Source organism: Ipomoea triloba, chromosome 13, assembly GCF_003576645.1.
Source record: "Ipomoea triloba cultivar NCNSP0323 chromosome 13, ASM357664v1".
In the NCBI taxonomy this organism is placed as follows: domain Eukaryota; kingdom Viridiplantae; phylum Streptophyta; class Magnoliopsida; order Solanales; family Convolvulaceae; genus Ipomoea; species Ipomoea triloba.
In genome coordinates, this window is record NC_044928.1 from 13,285,782 (window position 1) to 13,308,826 (window position 23,045).

Below are 23,045 nucleotides of genomic sequence, written 5' to 3' on the forward strand. Positions count from 1 at the left end.
ACTTACACCAAGCAAGATTACAGTGAAAAAATTCCAAAAACACTGCGACTTAATTATTCTAGATGCAAGTTACATTCCAACAACCAAACTACTTGTGAAATTTAATAAGGTGCTCAGAGTTCCACACTCGGGCGACTAATCGACCAGAAAGAGTCTCTAACTTATAGGTACCTGGCTGAACCATTGCAGAGACCCTGTAGGGTCCTTCCCACTTCTTGGCAAATTTTCCGTGATCAGTCGGCTTGCTAGCTTCCCTCCGCCGTAGGACCAGATCTCCTACTTGGAAATATCGTGGGTTCACTCGACCGTCATGGGCTACTTTGGCATTCCTCTGATATTCTATTAACCTTCGAGCTGCCATGTCCCTTTTTTCGTCTATGAAATTGAGTTCCGTACCTTGCATCTCATCATTCACTTCCGGATCGTAATTTCTTTCCCGGGTGGTAGGGAGCCATGCTTCAATCGGGACTCTTGCCTCGAATCCATATGTCAGCGAGAAAGGTGTCTCATTCGTTGCCCGACGCGGGGTGGTTCGATATGTCCAAAGAACATATGAAAGCTCATCAACCCAGCCTCGACCTGCAGTTTGCAACTTCTTTTTCAATCCATCCAAGATCGTCCGGTTGGTGTTCTCCACTTGACCATTTGATTGTGGGTATGCTACGGCCACTCGGGTATGCTTTATGCCCAAATGAGCCATGAAGTTCTTAAACGGTCGGCTGTCAAATTGTGTCCCGTTGTCTGTGATCAATTGAACAGGTACCCCGAAGCGAGTAATCACATTTTTCCAAAGAAACTTTTGACACTGTTGAGAAGTGATGGTTGCCAACGCTTTTGCTTCCACCCACTTGGTGAAGTAGTCGATCGCCACTATCACATACTTTTTGCGTCCGGCTGCTATCGGGAATGCTCCGATCAGATCCACACCCCACCTTGCAAAAGGTATTACTTCGCTGACCGGTTGATAGTAGGTGGCCGGTCGACCGGGTAACTTATGAAATTCTTGACAAGTGGCGCATCGTCGAACGTACTGCTCGCAATCCAGGTTGATCGAAGGCCAATAGTAACCCATCAGAATGATCTTTTGCGCGAGTGTTCTTGGTCCTTGATGGGCAGAACAGATCCCTTCATGAACTTCTTCCATCACTACTTTCGCCTCGTCGCTAGTTAAGCACCGGAGCAGCGGTCCGCCATATGATCTTTTGTAGAGCCTATCATCAACCAATTGAAAACGTGGTGCCCTTAACTTAACTTTCTTTGCCCGGGAAGAGTCGTCCGGTAGAGTGCCGTTGGCGATGTAATTCTTCAAGTCGTACATCCAATCTGGCTCGCCTATCTCAACCGGTCTGACTTCTATGACATCAATGCTTGGCGCTCCAATTTCTTCAATACGTGCAATCTTGGACACGTATTCAGGAGCTTCTTGAGTCAACTTGGAGAGCATGTCAGCGTCCGTGTTCTCCATCCTTGATACTTGGATCAGCTCGTATTTTTTGAATTGTTGCAACAATTCGAGCGCAATATCTTTGTACTGTATCATTCGATCTTCCTTTGCATCGATCGTGCTGGATAGCTGTCCGATTATCAACCGGGAGTCTGACCGTGCCCTTAACCGTTCGGCCTTCATCTGCTTGGCCAGTCGCAACCCGCCTATGAGTGCCTCGTATTCTGCTTCGTTGTTGGTAGGTTGAAATTTGAAAATCAAGGCTTGATAAATCTTGAAGCCTTCGGGTGATGTGAGCACAATTCCACCCCCACATCCCTTCTTACTTGACGACCCATCAGTAGAAACTTCCCACCATGGTTCTTCTAGGGCAGTCGGTCGGTCAGGTTCCGGATCGCGTGCGGTGCATTCGACGATGAAGTCAGCCAATGCTTGACCCTTGATGGCAGGACGGGGCTTATACTCAATCGCGAACTGGGTGAGCATCATGGCCCATTTGATCAATCGTCCTGATGATGTTGGATTCCTGAGGATCGTTCCCAACGGTTGATCGGTTAACACTACTATCGGGTGAGCTTGGAAGTAAGCTGCAAGTCTTCTGGCCGTCACCCAGAGCGCCAACGCGGTCTTCTCAAATTTTGTGTACCTCAGCTCTGCTCCTTGAAGAGCTTTGCTCACGTAGTAAATCGGCTTCTGAATTCCCTTAGCTTCTTCGCGGACAAGCACGGAACTGACCGCTCGGTCGGACACGGCCAAATAAACGAATAAGACCTCATCTTTCTCCGGCTTCGAGAGGACTGGTGCGGAGCTCAAGTATACCTTCAGACCTTCAAAAGCCGATTGACAAGCCGGTGTCCACTCAAAGCCATTTGATTTTTTCAGAATCTGAAAGAACGGCAGAGACTTTTCGGCTGACTTGGATAGGAAACGGCTAAGCGCTGCTAGTCGACCAGTCAGTCGCTGAACATCCTTGACCGATCGGGGGGGTTGCATCTCCATTATCGCTCTGACCTTCTCGGGATTTGGCTCAATCCCCCGCCCCGTCATCATGAACCCCAAGAATTTTCCCGTCTGAACAGCAAAGGTACACTTACTTGGGTTCAGACGCAAGTTGAAAGTTTCCATCACCTTGAACGCCCGGGCAAGATCGGTAGGATGAGTTTCTTTTAATCGACTCTTGATGAGCATGTCATCCACATATGCTTCCATAGTTGATCCGAGCAAACCTTTAAACAATTTGTTCACCATCCGTTGGTATGTGGCTCCAGAGTTCCGCAAACCAAACGCCATTACCACGTAGCAAAACACTCCGTCCGGAGTGATGAAAGCAGTCTTCTCTTCATCTTCCTTGCTCATGAAGATTTGATGGTATCCTTTGAAGGCGTCCATGAAACTCAACAGCTCACACCCAGCCGTTTCATCAACCATCTGGTCAGGATTTGGTAGGGGATATGGATCCTTCGGGCAAGCTTTGTTCAAATCAGTGTAGTCAACACACATTCTCCATGTTGGCGGTTTAGGCGCGAGGACTACATTGGCTAACCACTCCGGGTAGAGGACCTCTCGGATGTGCCCTACCGACAAGAGGGTGGCGGTTTCCTTTTTCACGAATTCTCTCCTTTCGCTTGACAGGTGCCTTTTCTTTTGCTTGACTGGTTTCGAACCTGGTTGAATTGATAAGCGGTGGCAAATGACAGACCGATCAACCCCGGGCATGTCTTCCGGTCCCCAAGCAAAAACGTCTTTGTACTCCTGCAACACTCCGATGATGTCCTCACGTAGGTCTGCAGGGAGTCCCCGACCGATTTTAACCACCCTTTCTGGTCGGTCGGAGTCAAGTACTATCTCTTCCAATTCTGAGGCAGGTTGCGGTTTTTCCCTCTCTTCTCCGCGATCTACCTGCTGGGATATGGTGTGAATCCTGTCTTCCTCCCGGTCCGACTGTTTGACTGCTCGCACGTAGCACTGTCGAGCAGCACGTTGGTCTCCTCGAACCACTCCAACCCCATTGGGTGTATGAAACTTCATGCACAAGTGGTTCATGGATATAATAGCAGCTGCGCGAGTGATACCTGGTCGCCCAAGTATGGCGTTGTGAACACACTTCAATTTCACTACCACAAAGTCCATGGTAGTCTTCAATATGTTTGGTTGGCTGCCCAACTCCACATTCAAGCTGATGACTCCCTCTGCTTCTATGGAGTCACCGGTGAAACCCGACAACGGGGTCCGAATGGGGGTTAACTGATCGGTGGACAGACCCAATTGAGCAAAGACATCAAAATATAAGATGTTCACCGAGCTCCCCGTGTCAACCAGCACCCGCTGGACATCCGTTCCGTTGACATCTAGCGTGATGACGAGTGGATCATTTTGGGCTTCCCCATGGAATGGTAGATCATCGTCAGTGAAAAGTATTGGTTCTGTACGCTTTCTCTTCTCTCGAGGTTCCGAATGAATCGTCCCAACGTATAAGTTTCTCGCCCATTGCTTCCTTTGTCGTGAAGAGTCGCCTCCTTCAGGGCCCCCATAGATGACGTGGATCACTGGTTTCTTTCCGACCGCCTTCTCATCAGCTAACCTGGGTGGGACGAATGCCTCGTCGTGCCTTTCGGGATTCCTTTTCATCACATTCCTCTCCGTTTTTCTTTGATTTCTATCCTCCTTCATCACAAATTGCCTCAACTCTCCCTTCTGAATGAGTTGTTCAATGAGCATGCGCAAGGCCATGCACTCCGAAGTATTGTGTCCCTTGACTCTGTGGAAAGCACAATACTTTCTCTTGTCCTCCCCCTCGGGTATCGGCTCCGGTGGGTGGATCAAATTGCATTGCTCGGCAAACTGCAAGACTTCCACCAGGGGTCTGTTCAACGGAGTGAAACGTGGTACATCTTCTGGTCGATTGTATTGTTTGACGTGTCTGAACGGTGGTTTATTTTTCCTTTGATCGTGGCCTCTGTCCCGATTGACCGGCTGCTCATCGCGTCTCTTTGCCATGTTAGCTTCGGTGGCATCTGCATGATGCTTGGCTCTGGTGATGGCATCCTCATAAGTTCGGGGGGGATTAACTATGAGGTCGTAGTAGAGCGTCCCGGAACAAAGTGATGCAAGGAAAGCTTGGATTGCCACCCGGTCCTCCATCGGTTCAACCTCATCAACCTCACGTTCCCATCTGAATAGGAAAGTAGACAACGGTTCTCCCACAGCTTGGTTTACCTTGTTCAGGCAAGTGTAAGATTTCTTTCTCGATTTACTTGCAGCGAAACGCTTTACAAACTTATCGGCCAACTGACCAAAATTTCTGATCGACCCCTGCTCCAAACCCTTGAACCATTCGGCCGCCTTACCGACTAAGGTAGCGAAGAAAGCTCTACAAATGACTGCATCGCTTACTCCCAACATCAACATGTTGCCATAGTACATGTCGACATGCTCTTGCGGGTCGTACCTTCCGGAATAAGTGTGAGCCAGCGGGATTTGGAGGTCCTGCGGATAGTGGGCACTCATGATGTCGTCCGTAAAGGGGGTGGCAACCAGCGAGCATGATGGTTCTTTTCCCGCGCCGACTCTCTCGCGAAGCTCTTGTTGTAAACGATCTATTCTTTCCTGCATCCTGGCCATTTGGAGTCGGGGACTATCCTCCTCATCGAGTTGCCTCTCTTCCCTAACCGGTTGATCGCCTACTCGATTGGTCTGCCGATCACTCACCCGACCGACAGGTCGGACCCTTCTGCCAGCTAAATGGGCGTCCCCATGTTGTGCACTCCCAGTGCTGCTTTCCTCTACAGTCATTTGGGGTCTTTGTCTCGCGTGTTCATTGTTATTTTGGGGCCCCAACCGAGATCTAACGCTATTCCGGATGCGATCAAAAGCGCTCCTACGTTGAATGGGGTCATACCGATGTCCCTCTCGATTGGACCTCCGTGTGCGATCCGTAGATTGGACTTCCTCCAAGTTACGATCTTGAGGTTGGGGGTGCGACTGTTGCCTCTGGGAAGGTCGGGGCGCCTGTTGTTCCACGGCAGGGATTTGAGGAATTGCAAGCATTTGGGGAGTGGGTGATACAACATAGTATCCGGGAGTTCCCGGCCACGGTTGGTATACCGGAGTCAATCCTTGTTGTGGAGTCCCTTGCAACGGGTTCCCCCCAAGTGCACCTGGTGGTGGAGTCAGCATTTGGCCAGTTGGGGGCAACATGGCATATGTCACTGGAATTTGAAAGCTCGTTTGCCTTGCATGTCCGCCTGCATTCGGGTTGACCGGTTGGGTAGGTCGTGCATCTTGCCTCTGGTTGGATGTCAACTCGTTCATTAGGCTCCTGGATCGTTCCAATTGCCGACGTAGATCATCTTCAGGGAGTGTTTCAACTACATTGTCAGGGTGAGGTCCGACCAACCGAGTCGGGCTCCCCCTACGCGCATGAGTTTGGCTCAAACTTTTCCTACTGTTCGTCATCTTAAGATGGATACTAGTGTGAAGAAAGAAAAGATAAAGGGATAGAACAGAGTGACTCGTTCAATCCCCACAGACGGCGCCAATGATAGCGTAAATGTAAACGGGGTCTACGATTACGCTACGGATACGTGTGTTACGTGTAGTGAAGAATGTCGCTCGGCCGGTCAGACGGTCGGTCTACCGGTCAACGACTGAGCGGTTCGAAGCTATATCGCTCTACGGGTGACGAACAGTGATAAAGAGTAAGCAGGAGAAAGACAATCGGCAAATCGCAAGTGTATTAGTGTAGTACTGATGAGTCCCCCCTCCAGTGAGGGGAATGACCCCTATTTATACAAAGTGGATTCACTATGCACATGGTGTCTGATATGCAAGTGGAGGACATATGGGCTGTCACTCCGCAAAATGCGCATCGGTTTGCTCGAAGTGGTTGAGTTGCTCGAGGTGATGAAAACACGGATCCTCTGTTCCCGAAAAGTTGTCGGTCGTCACATCAAGCAACTGTTGCGCTCGTGAGCCTCCAATCCACAAGGTGTGTTGCTTCCGATCATGCGGCCGACGAACCGGGCGACCGTCGACGGACCGTTGGGTGACCGTTGATGGACAGGTTGGGTGACCGACGGACAGGTGATTTACGGACCGACTAGTACATGTGCATATTTACCCATCAACATGATTATAATTACTTTTCAAAAATGAGCAATTCTTAGGTAACGAAAGAATCCTAAAGAACAAGTCTTTTTGTACACCTATGCAAAAGGATGTCCAATCTCAGTTACCAATGTATTCAACTATACCGTTGAGTGATATTACAAATGGTATGTGTATAGATAGGTAAAACTACCTTCTTTTTTTTTTACAAATAGTACTAAATCATTTATTGTTTTAGTAAAGGGAGTTTATTTAAATTTATAGGCACATCAAATGTCGTGACAGGAAATCAATTACATACACGGTCAAGCACAAGTTGTTTATACAACTCTCTCAGCATGACTTCGCCCGGGAGAAATCAAATATGTACATTAATATATTCAAAATTATGTAATTCTTAGTATACATTTTTAACTGCGTTTCAAACATATATAAAACCTCTGCTCATTTTAAAACTAGCTGAACAAGATATGAACTACAATAAAAGTTCAAGTATGGCAATGGAGTTAGATACTAAAACATGTTCACAAGCAATGTTCATTCCAAGGAATTTATCACAAGATTTGGATGATGTTTACCAGACACAAGAAATTGAAGAAAATTGTACTATTGGTCAGGGTTAAATTACTTTTTTTTTATACTAAGGTCTCAATTCTTTTTGTTTGTCATATTTATTTACTAAACTTATTTTATTACGTCTTTTGGGTTTTGTAGTTGAATATGCAGATTTAGGTGATCCGGAATACAAATGTGATCATTGCAATGCCATTTTCTGGTATGAGGAAAGGGTAAACAAATCGGTTGTTAGCATATCACCCAAATATTCAGTCTGTTGTTCACATGGAAAGATTAAGTTACCGTCAATGACAGTACCACCAAAAAAATTGCATGATCTTTTTTTTGTTCATGATGAAAAAAGGACAAGTTTCTTAGAACATATTAGGACATATAATAGTATGTTCTGCTTCACTTCAATGGGCGGTAAAGTTGACAAGTCTATAAACAATGGAAATGCCCCACCAATTTTTAGGATAAATGGTCAAAATTTTCATCTCATTGGAAGCTTATTACCCGTAGAGGGTAATCAACCAAAATTTGCCCAGCTTTACATACACGATACTCAACACGAGGTCAACAATCGTATCAACAAATTCAGGTGTTGTTTCAAAAAATTTACAACAAATTATTAATTAAGCATATGCGGAAGTTTAATGAATAGTTTAATAAAGTATACATGTTTTGATGATTTTATAGGAATGACGGTGGAAAAAACACAATTCATGAAGGTGTTGTTGCAGACATTAAAGAAGTATTAGATGAGCATAATGTGTTAGTTAAATCATTTCGGATGGCTAAGTGTGAGATTGAGTCTAATCCACGAGTGGAAGTTAAAATGAGACTCATTGGTAAAAGAAATAGTGATGCAAGAACCTATAACTTACCAACGGTTTCTGAAGTTGCAGCTCTAATAGTTGGTGATCTAGATCCAATGTTAGGACAACGAGATATTTTGGTTGAGTCCAAATGTGGAGAATTGAAGCGTATAAGTGAGTTGAATCCATCTTATCTTCCCTTACAATATCCTATTCTGTTCCCATACGGTGAGGATGGATATCGTGAAGATATACAATTCAATGTACCAAGTTCAAGTTCTGCTCTTGGAAGGCAACGAATATCCCAAAGGGAGTTTTTCGCTTTCCGTATACACGAGAGGCTAGAGGAGGTCAACACACTACTGTTCTCAAAGAGATTGTTGCAGCAGTTTTTGGTTGATGCGTACACCATGGTCGAATCCAGTAGACTAACATACATTAGGCAAAATCAAAAGGCATTGAGGTGTGAAGCATACAAAGGATTGTCAGATGCATTGACACAGGGTGAAGTTGACCCTAGCACTCAAGGTAGGCGAATTGTATTACCATCAAGCTTCACAGGGGGAGCTAGATACATGATACAGAATTATCAAGATGCCATGGCTATTTGTCGATGGATTGGGTACCCGAATTTGTTTATTACATTTACATGTAACCCAAAGTGGCCAGAGATTCAGTGCTATATAAAGAAACGAGGATTAAATGCCGAGGACAGACCTGACATAATTTGTCGCATTTTCAAAATGAAATTGGATTCTCTTATCAGGGATATAAGGCTTGGTCAATTATTTGGGGAGGTTAATTCAGGTTAGTGAGTATTAATGTTTAGCTTAAATTCATACATATAATATTTCAATAATATGTTATATAGTAAGATTTTTTTTTTCAGTCATATATACAATTGAATTTCAAAAGAGAGGCTTGCCTCATGCCCATATTCTACTGTTTCTGTCAAGACAATGTGTTGAATTATCAACGGCCTATATGGATAATATTATCTCAGCAGAGATTCCTGATAAAGATCAAGATATCAACTACTTTAATGCAGTCGAGGAATTCATGATTCATGGGCCATGTGGTGTGGCAAATAAAAAGTCTCCATGCATGGTAAACGGAAAATGTTCAAAACATTTTCCAAAGAAATTTGTAGAATCTTCTACCTTAGATGAGGATGGTTACCCAAAGTATAGGAGACGTGACAATAGTCGAAAAGTAGTGAAAAATGATACACAGCTGGATAATCAATATGTAGTCCCACATAACAGGTACCTTCTTCTGAAATACAATGCACACATCAATGTTGAGTGGTGTAACCAATCAAGGTCTATCAAATACCTTTTCAAATATGTGAACAAGGGAAACGATAGAGTGACTGCGCAATTTTATAAAAGCACAGTGGATGAAAATTCTGATGAGGTTATAGATGAGATAGGCATGTACTACGATTGTCGTTATGTGTCTGCATGTGAGGCCACATGGCGACTGTTTAGTTATGACGTCCAATTTAGAACGCCATCTGTGGAGAGATTGAGTTTTCATCTGCCAGACTGTCAATCAGTGATTTTTTAGGATGATGACAGTATTGAACGAGTGTTAAGTCGTCCGACCGTAGCTCAAAGCATGTTTACTGCTTGGTTTGAAGCTAACAAGAAATATCCTGATGCAAGACTTTTAACGTACATTGAGATGCCAAATAAGTTTGTTTGGAAAAAGAATGTTCGTGAATGGCATCCAAGGAAGAAGGGTTTTTCCATTGGTCGTATATTTTATGTCCCACCGGGAAGTGGCGAAATATATCACTTAAGGTGTCTTTTGAACATAGTACGTGGTCCTACCAATTTTGAAGACATCAAGACCTTTAATGGTGTAAGCCACTTGACCTTCAAGGATGCATGTTATGCCCGCGGTTTGCTAGATGATGATAAGGAATATATTGATGCAATCAATGAGGCAAGTCATTGGTCATCTGGTCACTCAATGAGAAAACTTTTTGTTATATTGCTAACATCAAGTTCAGTGTCAAGGCCAGAATCTGTTTGGAATGCTACATGGCAACACCTTTCTGAAGATGCAGAATTCTACCATAGGCAAATAGCTGGGAATCAAGGTTTATTATCATTTATATTTTAAAATATTATTCATTTTGCAACATATTTTAATTTAATTTGTCTCACAGTAATAATGATTACTACAGACTTGATCTTGACGGAAGAATCGAAGAAAAATTATGCTTTGATGGAAATAGAGAAATTGTTACAAGTTTATAATAAGTCTTTAAAAGACTTCCCACCAATGCCATTGCCCAACTTAGCTGATATATCATTACTGAGTAATAGATTGTTGTTGGAGGAATTGTCATATGATCGTGAAGCTCTATCTAAGGAGAGCGAGATGTTAATTTCAAAATTCACAGATGAACAAAGGGTTGTATACGACACGATAATGGGAGATGTTCAGAAAAATAATGGTGGTTTATTCTTCGTATATGGTTACGGTGGTACTGGAAAAACCTTTCTTTGGAAGGCGTTATCAGCATCGTTGCGTTCTAGAGGTGACATTGTCATTAATGTAGCTTCAAGTGGTATCGCTTCCTTGCTTCTACCTGGTGGTCGAACTGCACATTCAAGATTTTCAATACTCATATCAGTAAATGAGGATTCAACATGTAACATAAAACATGGTAGTCACCTTGCTGAGTTGGTTATAAAGACAAAGCTAATAATATGGGATGAGGCTCCTATGATGCACAAACATTGTTTTGAAGCTCTTGATAGGACGATGAGAGACTTGCTTAGGTTCAACAATCCTTTAAGTTCTGACCAAACATTTGGTGGAAAGACAATTGTATTTGGTGGAGACTTTAGGCAAATATTGCCCGTGATTCCAAAAGGCACAAGGCAAGATATTGTTGGTGCAACTATAAATTCCTCATATTTGTGGAATAGTTGTAGACTTTTGCGATTGACAAAGAATCTTCGTCTCAAAAGAATAGAAGCTGGTGTGGATCAGTTTGAAGTTGAGAAGTTTGCTAATTGGATTGCTTCTACAGGTGATGGAACAATTGGTGACCCCAATGATGGCTATGCGGATGTTGATATTCCAAATAATTTGTTATTACCATGTGATAATGATCCGATTAAGGTGATTGTTAATAGCATATTTCCAGAGTTTTTGAACGATAGATGTGGTCACAACTATATGCAAGGTCGTGCCATACTAGCGCCAACACTTGTTGTTGTCAACGCAATAAATGAGTATATGAGTGAATTGCATACAGCTGAGTGTAAAACATACTTCAGTTGTGACACTACCTGTAAATCAGACTCAACCAATGGTATACTGGGAGATGTTCATACTCCAGAGTTTCTCAATGGGTTGCGAGCATCTGGGATTCCAAACCATGCATTAACATTGAAAGTTGGATCACCTGTAATGTTGTTGCGAAAAATTGATCACTCATTAGGCTTATGTAATGGTACGAGATTGGTTATTACAAGATTGTCCGAGCATGTTATTGAAGCCAAAATAATGACTGGTGACAATGCCGGTAGTTCCGTCTTGATACCTAGAATGTCTATGACTCCATCAGATACAAGATTGCCTTTCAAATTCCAAAGGAAACAGTTCCCATTGATGTTGTCATATGCCATGACAATAAATAAAAGTCAAGGTCAAACACTATCTCATGTTGGGTTGCTATTGAAGAAACCAGTGTTTGTACACGGACAATTATATGTGGCTGCGTCTAGAGTTAGCAATCCTAATGGTCTAAAAATTGTAATTTGTAATGATCTGAATAAGAATTGTACTTCAACAACGAATGTTGTCTACTATGAAGTTTTTAATAATTTGTAAATAAAATGATAATTTTCAATGTCAATGTTTTTTGTTGTTGGTCTTGCAATATCCTATGATAAACTATTATGATGCTATATTTGTAGTTTATTATCACAATACACAATCGTTTTGTGCATTACAATAAAATAACATTACAAATTAAAATGTAATTTTTAGACCGTGCATCGCACGGGTACTATGCTAGTATATATATATAAACAAAATCCTCACTTTAAACTTCCCGCCCAAAACAATCCTACAATATTTAGAATGCGATTATTTCCTATGTTCCTATTCGTTGTACAATTCTACATTACAGTTCCTATCATACTGCAATTCTATCGTAATAAGACTACTATATATAAAAACTAAATTCTCACTTTAAGCTTCCCGCCCAAAACAGCCCTACAATATAATATTTAGGATACGATTATTTCCTATTTTCTTATTCGTTGTACAATCCTACATTACAATTCCTATTGTATCACAATTCTACATTACAATTCCTATCATACTACAATTCTATCGTAATACGATACAACCTTATATAAATCCCTAATCCTATATTATGAACTTTCAAATCTGCAAATTTTGTTGTTGCGGTCAAGATATTATTTTATTTAATATTGCTAAATTTTAATAAAGTTTAATTGGTAACACAATTTTATTTACCAAATTATGACAATAATTAAATCATTATAATTGTGAGAATAATGAAAACAAATTCGACCTAATTTTATAAGAAAAAATAATTTATTAATTATTATTTACACCAATAATAATAATTCAAATACTTATCTATACTTCTATATCTATACTACTATTAATAAATATAAAATAATCCTTTGTGAAATTTCTGCCCAAATAATAGTAAAGATGAAATGGAAAAGAAAAATGATTTTACTAATTGATTGTAAATATAAAAAGATTCTAACGAAAAAAGAAATGGAAATTAGGCAAATTGAAAAGGAAAAGGACATTACTAATTGACTGAAAATTATTTTTAAAAAGCTTTTAAGAAAGTTAATTACACTTTCGTTTCGAAAACTTTAAATTATTTAAACTTAGAAAAAATTAATTAAACATGGGTTGTTAGATTATTTATAATAATTACAATTAATTCATTCAAATATCGAGAAGGAAGAAAAAACTAAATGCGATACAGTGAACATGAATATACTTAAGTTATAAAAGTATAATTACACATATATTAGTGTAATTGACTATTAATAATTGCCTAATAATTAATATGATAATTAAACTAAATATTGGTCGTTGAATTTATTTTTATAATAATTATTATTAAATTGCTTTCAAAAAAATAATAATTAAATTATTTCTAATTTTTCTCATATTTATTTTAGTAATAATATAATTACATAAGTCATATTACATATTGATCTTTTTAAGATAATTGTAGACAAATAAGTCATATATTATCAATTAATTGAGTAATACTTTTGCACTAATCTTATAATCAAATAAATGTAAATTTTCAATATAATTTTTTTTATAATTTTATATTTATTTTTATTATCTAAATATATAATCAAAAAAATTTATCTGTGCATCGCACGAGTAATTGGACAATTATTTGCTCTAATTCAAGTAAGGAAAACATCAGAAAACATAATCGGTCCAACAAGTTTCATCAATTGCGCTATATAATATTTGATGTTATAATTTATATAATTGTATATCGATCCAAATATTCTTAAAATATTATAGCAAATCCATTCCGTGGATCCAAATATTCTTAAAATATTATAGCAAATCCATTCCGTGCAACCAAATATTCTTAAAATATTATAGCAAATCCATTCCGTGCAATGCAATATTCTTAAAATATTATAGCAAATCCATTCCGTGCAATGCATGGGCGAAAATGCTAGTAATAATAATAATAAGTTAAAGTTTCAGTTTAATGAGGCTAAACACATCAAATAATTTAAATAATCCAATTTAAACAAGCATGAGTAGTTGAATACTTGGGTAGAATCCTACATATTACAAACACTGCAAAAACTTACTTTAATTCTTGAAATTACATTATATCAAAAACACTGCAGATTACATTAATATATAGATTATATAAAAAACAGACAATGCAGATTACATTAATATATATATATATATATATATATATATATATATATATATATATATATATATATATATATAAATGAAGGAATACAATGAAATATATATCATATACACGCAGTCCAACCATTCAAGTAATACAATTAATACAATGAAATATATATCATCATATACAAGCTTACGGATATACGAAATGCAATAGACCAAATATATACAAGTAATACAACAAAATAAATATATACATACCTATTGGTGCTATGACGATTGGCCGGTTGCAGACTGTGGAGCGAGGTGGCTGATGGGCGATGCTTCTGCGGAGTGCGAATGAAGATGAAGCGATTAGCGTGAAAGTTGCGAATAAAGAAGAACAAAAGAGGTTTTAATTGGGAAGGGTAAATGATGTCATTTCATTAAAATAATAAGGAAAAAAAGTTAGGAAGCTACTAGCTTATTTTGAAACGCTACCTAAAGGTAGCGTTAAAAAATAAGCTATTATTTTAAGCTACTAGCTTATTTTAGGAACATTACCAAACAGAGCTTATAGCTTATTAGTAGCTTAAAATAAACTATATGCTCTGCCAAACAGAGCCTAAATATATATATACTTTATAAGGTAGTTCCGAATAATAATCGTCGTCTATAACAAATTTCCGCATTACATATACTTTATAAGGCAGTTCCAAATGATAACTACCATTTATAAAAAAATTTACGCATTACATATATACTTTATAAGGTGGTTCCAAATAATAACTGCCATCTAAAATGTATTTTATACGACAGTTCTGAATAATAATCGCTGTCTATAACAAATTTACACATTGCATATATACTTTATAAGGCAGTTCCAAACAATAACCGCCCTCTATAACAGATTGACGCATTACATATATACTTTATAAGGCGGTTCCGAATAATAATCGTCGTCTATAACAAATTTATGCATTACATATATACTTTATAAGGCGGTTCCGAATAATAACCGCCGTCTATAACAAATTTACGCACTACATATACTTTATAATGCGGGTCCAAATAATACTCGTTGTCTATAACAAATTTACGCATTACATATACACTTTATAAGACGGTTCCAAAATAATAATTAATCGTCATCTAAAGTGTACTTTATACGACGGTTCTGAATAATAACCGCCGTATATATTATACGGTAGTTCACTCGCCGTCACTAGGGTCGGTCCGTCTTAGACTGGTGGAGACGACCACCAGTTCAAACTGTCGTGAATAGAGCTACCTGTGCCGAAAAATTACCATAAATTTTTTGGGGAAAATCATCATATTTCGCCAGAGAGGGATCGGGTGGGGTGTTTAGGGTTAGTAATTTAATATAAATAAATAAATATAATAATAAAATATTAGACTGCAGTTAATTAAAAAAATCGCCGTAAATACTATAAATAATTTTGAAAAGTAAATAAAGTATATACGACGATTACAACTATAACAAACATACATACTCTAAATATTTTTTAAAAAATTTAAAAACTATATATAGTATATACATCAGTTAGGCGTATATAACCTCCATATATATTATAAATATTTTTTTAAAAAATAAAAATATATAGTATATACAAAGGTTATATAAAAACAGCTATATATACTATAAATATTTAAAATAATTTAAAAATAAATATAATATATACAACGATTATTGTATAACCACCATATATACTCTAAATATTTAAATAAAAACATATATAGTATATACAACAGTTAGGCGTATAACCGTCATATATACTATAAATATTTTAAAAAACAAATTAGTATATACAACGGTTCTTCATATAACTGTCTTATATACCAATTTAAAAAAAAACTAAAAAAAAATAAATTAAGGTATACACGGCGGTTAATTGTATAACAGCTGTATATACTTCAATTTAAAAAATAAAAGAAATGAATGAAGGTATATACGAAGGTTATTTAAAAAATCGTCATATATTAAGTGACATATTATAACAAAATATATTAGATGACAGTTGTTTAAAAAACTATCGTCTATTAAGTGATGTAAAAAAAAATTAATTAAGATATATACGACGGTTATTTAAATAATCGTTGTCTATTAAGTGATCGACGTAATATAACAAAATTTATTAGATGGCGGTTATTTAAAAAATCATTGTCTAATAAGTGATGTAGTATACCATTTCTGTAGTAGTGAAGATTATAGGCAAAAATTTGTATTACATTTTTCATCAATATTATTATATTTTTCTTATAAGTGCAACATTACTTATAAGGGAAAATGTAATACTTTTGATTAAAAAAAAAAGTAATACTTTTACATCAAAATATAAAATTATTACATTTGTCCTCAAAAGTATTATGTTTTCCCTTATAAGTAACAAATATTTTATTTTTGATTTAGTATTACATTTGCTACTATAAGTATTACACTTGCATATTGAATCGACTCACTTTGACCCGTCTCACACAAGTGTGACCCAAGATTATAAGGTCGACTCCATTCCTAAAAGGATGGTGTTTGCAAAGTGATGTGGATAAATGGCAAAAACTTGTGTGAGACCATCTCACGAGTCTCAATCTATGAGACGGGTCGGGTCTTTGATTAATGAGGTCAACGATCCGACCATTAATCAAATATTTGACTCATTAATTAAATATTTGAGCCGTCTCTCACATATTTAAACTCGTGAGACGGTTTGACACAAGTGTTACCCTTAATAAATTAGTGGAAAATTTTAATTTTTTTTTTGTTTAGGTGTTCTACAAACTTGCAAAATTTGCAAGCTTGCAATTATTTTATTATTATTTTGTTATTTTATTGTATTGTGATGTGAAAGTTGAGCTACTTTTGAAAGTAAGAAATTATTGCAAGTATGTAAAGAAAATAGTGAAGGAATTACAAATTTGATAATGTGGAGTAGCAGCATCTACTTTTAAAAGCAGTGGCGGAGCTAGAAAAAAATTTCAGTGGGGGCAAAAAATGAAACACTTAATATAGTCATAAATATTGTTAGATATGGACGAAAAATAAAACATATAAAAAATTTATAAAAATATTTATAACAATATATGAAACATATTTAATTTGATAAAATAATTCAAATAGAAAACACATTATAAATTATACATCTCATTATTAAATTTTAAAAAAGAAACTTTATAAAAAGGAAATTAAAAAAAAACTTTATATACGTAGTATATATTAAAAAAGCTATGAAGGGAACCTAGTGGCTACTACCTTAAAATTTGAATAAAAAGGCTTTGAAAAGATTAACAAGGGAAAACATATTTAATTTGATAAAATAATTCAAATAGAAAACACATTATAAATTACACATCTCATTACTAAATTTTAAAAAAGAAACTTTATAAAAAGGAAATTAAAAAAAAACTTTATATACATAGTATATATTAAAAAAGCTATGAAGGGAACCTAGTGGCTACTACCTTAAGATTTGAATAAAAAGGCTTTGAAAAGATTAACAAGGGGCGAATGAGGCTATAATGATTCGAACCCTCGCCATTTCACTGGTGAGAACGTGCACCAACCAACTACACTAACAATCATTTGTTTACATATATCTGTTTTCATATACTTATATCTAAAATGTATTATATATACATATATACATACAAAGGCTATATATGGGGGGGGGGGTGAGTGGGGCAGCTGCCCCCATTGTGGCTCCACCACTGTTTAAAAGTGAGTATTTCAGAGATAAGAATAGCCTAATAGTGTAATTAGGTTATCCTTATCCCTGCAAATCTCTCTCAGTTTTAAAAATTGGTTCCACTTTATTTCACATCATCAAATTTACAATTCATTTAATATTCACACTACATCCATACAAATCTAATCTTTTTTTTTAAAAAGTGGACTCCTATATCACATCACTTTAGAACATTAATAAATAAATAAGGAAAACAAAAAAAAATAAGTGAAGAAACAAAAATAATTTTTTTTTAAAGTACAAAAGCTGCCGCAGCCGTTAGGGATTGTAAATTTTCAACAGATGCAAATTTGTAATATAACTAAGCAATTTAAAAAAAAAATGTTATACTATTTCACATCATTTTCCCACGTCATCTTGCCAATGGTTTCTTCTCGGGATAAGGATAACCTTAGTAATATGTGCTTACAACGTGCCAGGATGGATACAGTTACGTTTTTCAGATATTGTGTCTTGTTTGTTTATTTGGCAGTGAAATCATAGCGTGAAAGAATAGACTGAAATTTTTACACCGCATGATTATAGGACATGAAATTGATCCATAAGAAAATAATAGGTTTAGTCTTATTGTGTCTTGGTTATTTTTTTTGGAATCGCTGTGTCTTGGTTGTTAAATTGCTAGAAAACTTAATCCATTAGGTAGCCAAGTATGTTCCTTTTATTTTTTATTTTTTAATATTGACGATCAAATTTTTTATAAAACAAATTAATGTCTGATCTCTCACATAGAAAGAGTTATCTGGATTACTTAATTACTTTTGTAGTTTTGTAGAACTACGAAGTACGGGCAAATAAATATATTTATAGGATGAATGGGTTGGCTAAGACAAACTTGTATGCGAGGTGGGGTAGGGGCAAATTATGTTATGTATACAATTTAAAAACTCTATATTTATAATTTTAAAATTTATGTTAATAATTTTAGAACTTTATATTCACAATTTTAAATCTTAATATCCAAAATTACATTATTCAATATTCATAATTTTTGAAATCTATATTTACAATTTTATTATATAGATTCAAAAATTGTGTTATACTATTGAATATAGAGTTCTGAAATTGTGAACATAGAGTTCTGTAATTGTGAACATAGAATTCAAAAATTGTGAACATAGAATTCTAAAATTATGAACATAGAGTTTTAAAATTGTAAACATGAACTTGGGTCCACTTTGCAAGGTAGACCCGGGTCCATCGCATAACAACTGTGGGGTAGGATATATGATGAATTCGTTGAAGGTGGTTATATCATGGGACAGGGTTCACACTGCATTGTGGACCTTGATTCATAAGTATGTGTGTTATATTCTGATTTTTTGTCTCTTGTGTTATAAAATTTTGTATCTTAAGAGTATGAATTCTGAACCTGAAACAAATTAGTAATTGTGTCTTATATTATAAATTTCTATGTCATGTGTTGTGAAATTCTGTGCCTATGAACACAAATTATGCATCAAAATCATATTTGAAAATAAGTAAATATAACATGTCTATGTGTCTAGTATTATGATTTGTTTTGTGTCTTGTGTTATGAAATTTTGTACTTTACGAATATAAATTTTGTACCTTGTCTTTTCAATCCAGTTGAGTCCAAAATGCTATGTTATGTGTCATGTATTGTAATTTTTTATGTTTTGTGTTATAAATTATGTACCTTACGAGTATGAATTATGTACCTCGTTGTTTCAATTCAGAATCCATAATGTTATGTGGATCATGGTCTATGATATAAATTGCCGGATGGGTTGGGTATGTATGTCGTACAATTGTTATACAGTGGACCATGGTCCATAGTGCTACGTGGATCATGGTCGTCAAATGAAACTGCAATATAATTAAAATGATACTTTAGTTTTGCTAAAATAAAACAAATATGTGTGAAAAATGAAACTAAAAAACAGAGCTCATTCAACACCGTATATTGTTAAATGAAACTGTAGTATAATTAAAATAATATTTTAGTGTTGTTAAAATAAAATTAGTCTGTGTGGAAAATGAAACTAAAATCCAGAACCATACAATAGCATATATATATTGTCAAATGAACGTGGAGTATAATTAAATTAATACTTTGACATTATTATAATTAAACTAGTGTGTGTGGAAAATGAAACTACAAAATAGAGCTCATACAATAATGTATATTGTCAAATGAAACTGTAGTAAAACTAAAATGATACTTTGATATTATCATAATGAAACTAGTGCGCATGAAAAATGAAATTAAAAAATTTATTATTAAATTAAAAAAATATATAATTAAAATAATACTTATTTTATGAACCACATCACTATATGGACCGTGGTCCATAGTAAAATTTGTCGTCGTAGAAGGTGAAGATTTTGGGGGTGTTTGGTTACCAGCTTATTAGCCAATTTCTAGCTGGTTTGACCAATTTTGGCTGATTGACTTGGTCAATAAGCCAAAATTAGTGTTTGGTAAAAGAGCTTGTTGGGATAGCTGATATGGCCAATAAGCTAATTTTCAACACGCTGCTCCCAGTAGCGTTTTTACTCCAGCTTATTCCATTTCCTCTACAATGCCAAAACTATCCTTAATCTTTTGCAAAACAAACCAATTTGATCTTCATCCCAAAACCCAGGCATATTCACAAATTAAAAATAAAAGGGAAAAAAACAATGGAAAACATTCATCCCCTCCTCTTCTCCTCCGATCCCCTCTCCCAGGCAGCCATGGAACATATCAACACAAGAAAATTCACAAATTAAAAGTAAATAAAAATTAATGAAAATGACTATTAACTCATCACAGAAGTCATCTTCATCCTCAAAACTCAGAATACACAACAAACAAACAAACAATATTTTTTAATTCACAAAAAAAAAAAAAAAGACATCAACAATAGAAACGACTAACCGACTCATCTTCATCTTTATCTTCACTGTAATTTTTTCTTGCCCACGGCCTCTTGCTCCTCTGATTCTCGCCTCTTTCTCCACTGCACTTCTTCGTTCTCCTCTTCGCATCTGATTTAGAGATTGGGTAGAAGAAAATGAGTAGGGATTGGGTTTTCAAATGGGTTGTGGACTGTGGGTTTGGGTCAAATGGTCAATACTAATATAATATAATATAATAATAATAATAATAATAATAACAAGTTCGGGTGGCAGGTTTCAACTTTCAACTAATTTAATAATAATAATAATAATAATAATAATAATAATATTATTATTATTATTAAATTGTAAAAGTACTTAAATAATTAAAAAATTAACACAATGCCCTTATAGGTCATTTTACATATAATCAGCTAAAATTAAACAGCTAATTTATCAAATACTTTTCTATAACCAGCTAATACAATTAACTGGTCAAACCAGTTAGCACAATCAACTATTAACTATCAGCAAATTCAATAAGTTATCAATTATCAGCTATTAGCTGTTTGTCAAACACCCCTTTTTGCATAGGCGATTTGTTTAGTTAATAAGTTAAATCAAGTACGGAGAGAGTGATTCAAGAAAAATAACACGTATTAGATGTGACGTGCACGCTGTTTCCTTTTATTTGGATGAATCTCAAACTCTACTTTTTGTTTTTTAGCATGCATCTCAAACTCTATTTACGTTTCCAATTTGCATTATATTAGAAATAATGTACAACTGTGTAGACAATGCTATCAAATAATGTACATTCAGTATATATATAATGTACTTTTAATATATTAGAAATGTGCACTATATTCAAAAAATTTACATTATTTGAATAATGAAGGTACTTTATTTTATATAATGTACATTCAGTGAACGAAGAACGTACTTTTAGTATATTAAAAATGTACATTTGTTATGGTCTACACAATAATTTGCACCAATTTTGGGTCATAGTTTATATTGAGCTGAATTTTAATATTGTAATAGTACATATTATTGCAATGAGCTAGATTTAAATATTAGGTCTGACTATTTCTTTATCAAAATTTATAACTTGGGCTTTAACATATAAATATTTTGTAAAAGTTTGTTATTTTAAATAGGATAAAGATTATTACCTCCGTCCCAAAATGGTTGTCTGGTTCGTTTAACAAGGCTTGACTGAAGTAATTTTTAATCTAATTTTTCATAATATTAAGTTTAGCATTAATATTTAAAATTTATATATTTAGAAACTACATTAAAAGTACTATTAAACACAAAAAAAAATTAAATTTAAAAATAATAAAAAATTACTAAAGAAAATAAGTAAAGAAGAAAGAGTTGGTTTGACCAATGAATAGTAAATAGGACAGGTAAAATGCGACAGAGGAAGTATTATTTTACATTTAATATATATATATATATTTAAAATTAATTAATTCACTTGTACAAAAAAAGTCATACGCTACACCTGTAAAAGTGTTTTCGCTACACGACTACATGTGTAGCCTATGTTTTCGCTACACCACGCTGAAAGGGCAGGTTTTCCGCGGCACCCGTTACGAGTGCCGCGGAAAGCATATAATTTTCTTTTTTTTTTTAATTAAATACTTTCCGCGGCACCTATAGCGGAGTAGGTGTCGCGGAAAGTATTAATATATTATTATATTATTGACTTTCCGCGGCACCCGCTAGGCTACCGGTGCTGCATAAAGCTTTTTCTTCTTTTTTTTTTTTTAATTAGTTTTGTGCGGGTGCCGCGAAATTTTTTTAAAAATATTTTAATTAAAATTAGTGTTGCGAAAATCCCGCCTATGCGCCGATTAATCCCCGCCTAGGCGATAAGCGTTGGTCGACCGCCTAGCGTATCACCTTAAATGGTGGGCTAAGCGGCTAGCCGACTAGGTGACCGCCTAAGCCGCCTAAGCTCCGCCTAGGCCGCCTAAGCACCACCTAGGCCTGCTAAGCGCTGACTAGACCTCCTAGACACCGACTAGGCCGCTTAGTCGGCCAATTAACTATTGTTCTTCCTTTTTAATGGGTTATTTCACTCATAACAACATCGTTTTGAGCAAAATAACCCTAAATTGTACAAACTCTAGATATTTTTTAGGTTAATATTTAATATTTTAGTATTAACTATTAAAGTATTATATAATTTATAATTATTAGTCTTTAAAAAATTGAAAATACTTACACAAATTTTTTTTAAAAAACAAATAAAAAAATTACATTAGCGCCTAGGTGCCGATTAATCCCTGCCTTGGCGTCCTAGGTGCTAGGCGCTCCCCGAGCGTCCGAGGAGCGCCTAGCGATTTTTTCAACCATGATTAAAATTACAAATACCCAATTTTTTGTATTCAAAACATGCGCAGCTGTACATAATTTTCTAAATCCACCAAATCAACATCAAAATTTATAAAACTAATAACAACAAACTAAACCTATATCTATGTATTCCCAATGATATTTTCAAACCAACACAAATGACTAATTTCAAATTAACCAACACAAATAACAATTTTCAAACAAAAACGAATAACTAATTTCAAACCAACACAAACATCATCACAATATACT

At 35.9% G+C, this 23,045-nt stretch overlaps 1 long non-coding RNA gene and 1 pseudogene across 1 annotated transcript; one reads left to right on the plus strand and one right to left on the minus strand.

The window, feature by feature from the left end:
* Nucleotides 1-11,778, plus strand: part of LOC116001223 — a 16,538-nt pseudogene extending 4,760 nt beyond the window's left edge.
* Nucleotides 11,779-19,826: 8,048 nt separating this feature from the next.
* Nucleotides 19,827-20,598, minus strand: LOC116003057. The gene is made up of 2 exons (XR_004094607.1): nt 20,467-20,598; nt 19,827-20,123 (listed from the first exon to the last, which is right to left on the minus strand). It is a non-coding gene; the product is annotated as an uncharacterized LOC116003057 (long non-coding RNA).
* Nucleotides 20,599-23,045: the final 2,447 nt, after the last annotated feature.